Here is a 4,367-nt window from a genome sequence, read left to right on the forward strand (position 1 = left end):
ATAAAAATCTGCGTTACATTTGCCTTGTTTTGTCAAATAAGTGCATATGTGTTATTAGTATGCAGGTCGTCATGTTCCTTCTGAGCATATTTAGAGCCAAAGAACAGAGTTCATCCGGCATCTGCTTGAGAACAGTCTGATTTTAAATGTAGAATCTAGTCCCAGATGGTAGCAGAAGGCAGCGCTTAGTGAGACATTGTCCAGGGATTGGAGATGCTTCTTGCCTTCTGCGTTGCCTTCAGTTCAGATGCTTCCTGCGGGTTAAAACTCACACTGGAGCTCCCCTTTAGGAGACTGGAAGAAGTGAGAATTCTTTATAACTCAGTTTAAATGTCACCGTTGACACAGAAAGTAAGGAGCATGTGAAGATGATGTCTTTATTTGTAGATGATTGACACGAGAGGGATTTACTAATAACGTATTGTTCAATCTCTCAACGACTGCATCTTCAGCAAAATGTTTAATTAGATGTGCTTTCTCCCTGAAAATCTATCAGCAGCTCCTTCTTAATGATGTGGAGTTGTAAGAAGTTATTCCCACCCCAGTGCACCCAGCTCCCTGAAGCGTTTTTTTTTTTTTTTTTCCCAGCGCACTCCCCCCTGCCTGGAAGTCTGATGATAACAGCTGAGTCATCTCTGCACTTCACTACCAGACAGTAATTAAACATCTCACATTGTCAAGAAGAGTGAGACGGTACAGCATATGAATGTGTGAGCGAGAAATGTGTTGCTGATAGCTTTTGACAGGGATGCACTGACCCACCTGTAGGCTGCAAATTATGATGATAAGTAAGTGTCCAAAATCTCCATTTACTCATCTTTGTATAGATGGAATTGTTGACTGGGGTGATTTTGGACACAGTTTTTTTTGTCAGACTGCAGCTGCAGGCTAAAGGAAGGATGTGCATGTGGTTTTTATATCAAATAAAGCATTTTTTAAATATACTGTATATACATACTACATTAGATTTAAACTGTTGAAATGCCTGAAATAAGAAATGCCTAATTTATGTGAAAACGTCTTACTTCAAAGTTACAAATGCACCAAAGGCTGCATCGCCAACCAAGCAAAGTTGGGTTCTGCTAAGCACCAAAGGCAGTGAAACCTCAGACTCCCTGGGTGCCTTTTTTGTAATTTAATTAACAGCACATAAACCTGAATAAGGAGGGCCCTGTAGTATTGCCTAATTTTATGGCTCTGTCCTTTAGAAAGAGCTGCTGTGGTCTTATGGTGCATATTCCAAACTAAAATAGTTTTTAGGGACCCAGTAGTAAATGTATGGTGAAGGCCCGCTGAGTTTAATTTTGCCATGAAAGCTTCCCTGCTGCCCTGCGACAGACTGGCGACCTGTCCAGGGTGTCCCCTGCCTTCGCCCGAGTCAGCTGGGATAGGCTCCAGCACCCCCCGCGACCCTAGTGAGGATAAAGCGGTGTATAGAGAATGGATGGATGGATGGATGAACGCTTCCCTGCTGAATTCATGTTCAATTGTTTTGCTGGGATGACTTTACTTGTAAGCTGGTGTGACTATCTGTAGTGGCTAACAATAAAAAATCATTTAACTTCAGATTGCTATTTGATTTTAAATAGCATTATTTAGCCAGTGTGCCAAATTTTATGCGACCTTTGATGCAAATTACTCTTATAGTATGTTTTTGCATTTAAAATTATTCAGAAACTGGCACTGCAGTCAGGGCTTTTAGTGCTACAACGTTAGCTGGTTGAGTAGTTTGTGGTTGCTAAAGTTAGCCAACTACAAATTCACATTGCTTTCTAACTTTCATTAATTATTCAACCAGTCTTGCAACTCCTCTGTGTGTGCCACTGTCACACTTTGTTCTAGCACTTAGCATTATTCTACAGCTAACTATTATTTCTCTGATTAAAGAGAAGTCAGATTTTGCTGTTATAACATTAGCTGGCTCATAGCATAATGTTGCTAATGTTCACAAACTATAGATTAATAATGCTTTGTGGCTTTAATTTTTTAAACCAGTGTACAGACTATTCAATTTTCTCTGCACCTACTACTGCTATGTTTCAACTTTTGCGCTTATTCTATAGTTGTTTATCATTTGAGTGATAAACCACACCATTGAGGTTATGCTGTTACAATGTTAGCTGGTCCAAAAAGCCTATAGTTGATAATGGTGGCTAAGCAAACTTAAAATTTATACTGCCTTTTAGGTTTAATTTATCATATAATATGCTGGCTCTTCTACAAGCTACTGTTCACTAGTAGTAGTTTTCAGCATTCATAATTGCCCTATAACTATAAAATGATGAAAACACACTTTTGCTCATTTACTACAATAACGGGTTTTGCATCGTTAGCTGCTCCAATAACTTAGAGTTGCTAATACTAGCTAATGTTAGCAAATTCTGGAGTAACATTGCTTTGTAGTTTCTCATTTATTATTCAGTCAATGTACTGACTTTTGACCCTTGTCTGCATGTGCTACTGTTACAATATTTTTAAAATAATTATTGTGCAGTTTTGCCTGAGTCTCTCAGTTAGCATAATCTGGGATTTTGCTGCTATTATGTTAGCTTGTGCAATAGCTGAAATACAATTTTTTTTACATTTTTTTTTAAAGCAAAGTTTAGGTATATATTGCAAATACAGACATTATCCAGTCAGCATGATGAGTTCTCATGTATTCTTTCATTATCTGTAGTAGTATTACATTATGTTTAAGCTGTAATTGTTTTTATATGACTGTTATAGTCCTATACGCTGACCTCAAATTTCACGAGTAAAATAGATTTTTTTTTATTTTACTCAGTTAAACTTTTGCCAAAAATATTACCACTATTTTGCATTTCCAATATTCCAATCAATTGCTCCATGCTCACTTTCTAATTCATAAGATCTGCTGCATATGCTGCATAAGATCTGTATTCTATGCTAAGCACTACTATGTTGTGAATCTGTCTTTATAAATAAAACTGAATTAAAAATAGAAATTACTTGCTTGTTAGCTTGAGGTGGTTTACAGCATCTAATGCCTGCAAACAAAAATGGTATGACTTAGTAACATTATGCCTCTTCCTGACAGCAACACAACATTTTGGCATTTAACATTTTCCTCTAATTGCGACTTCTGCTGCACAGTCTCTCTAAATAGTACTTTTATCAACTAAATTCATTTTTAGTGATATGTACACTTTTCCTGTGCAGCTGTGTGTCATATAAAGATTTCAATGCCTCTGATTAATTGATGCGCGTTTGCACCAGCTCCTCAGTGAGCAGGAAACTTGTGTGCTTGCTGTATTATTCAGTTGGCTTTAAAAGCATGTCAAGTCAATTACAGGGGTTTTACTAGAAATACCATGCCCTGTCCTACTACCTTAGAAGTAACAGCTCAGTGCAGCTGCAGAGAAAACCTCCCATCCTGGATGCAACTGGAAAAGTTGAAGGCTTCCAGTGCATTACTGGAATGCAGCCAACATTTTGGGCTTGTCAGTTTAGATCACTGTTTAAGTTGAGCTTTACTGGTATATTTTTATTGAAAGCTCCATGTTTTTACTGACATTTAAAGCTTTTGAGAGATACCATACATTTTCTTTTTGGCTATGTCAAATCAGATTATCCCCCCCTTGATGCTCGGGTAAATATCAGGTTACATATTCCATCTTTAAGATATTTAAGCAACATTTTTGGACCTATCCAAACATTATAAGTTGTTGATTACATTTACATTAGAGTCTGTTACACATCAGTTGTGGTGAAACTTTAGGTCATATTTTGTGCAGAAGGTCAGAATTGCTTCAGAAACTCGAAGGCCAGGGAGAGACGTTTTGTTGTGCTGTTTCATTTCATTCACACGAGGGGAAAACACAGACAATGCCTCGCAGCGCTGACTCAGCAATATCACTTCACTTGTTTCCTCAGTCATTTTCATTATGCAGCCGGGAGAAGCACATCACGCTGCAAATAAAGCTGTCTGCCTCAGTTGCTACGGCGAAACATACATTATTTCTGCTGTCATCTCGACTCCGCTGCATGCTAAGCAGTAAATTTTAATTTAAAAAGTACCACAAGTTGCAATCGCTTGTGTAACATTGCCCAACTAACGTCAAATGTGTCCAATTTCTGTAAAGTAACTTTACTGAAGCTTTAAGCTGCACACCGTTTTGATCTTGTTGGGATTTGCAGCCATTGTTAATCCGTCTTATGCTTTTGCTAGCACAGCATACTGCATACGAGGAAGCAGTTTAAAGCTGGGAAGCCTCGATCAAAACGGTCAGGTTGGTCTGTAAAAGGGCGACACAGCAAGAAATAATCAGCCAATGCAAGTGTGAGAGAATGACACAAAACAAAATCCACCACTCGCAAACAAAATCACATCCAAACGGCGCCAAAGA

Source organism: Acanthochromis polyacanthus, chromosome 8 (genome assembly GCF_021347895.1).
Source record: "Acanthochromis polyacanthus isolate Apoly-LR-REF ecotype Palm Island chromosome 8, KAUST_Apoly_ChrSc, whole genome shotgun sequence".
Classification (NCBI taxonomy): Eukaryota; Metazoa; Chordata; class Actinopteri; family Pomacentridae; genus Acanthochromis; species Acanthochromis polyacanthus.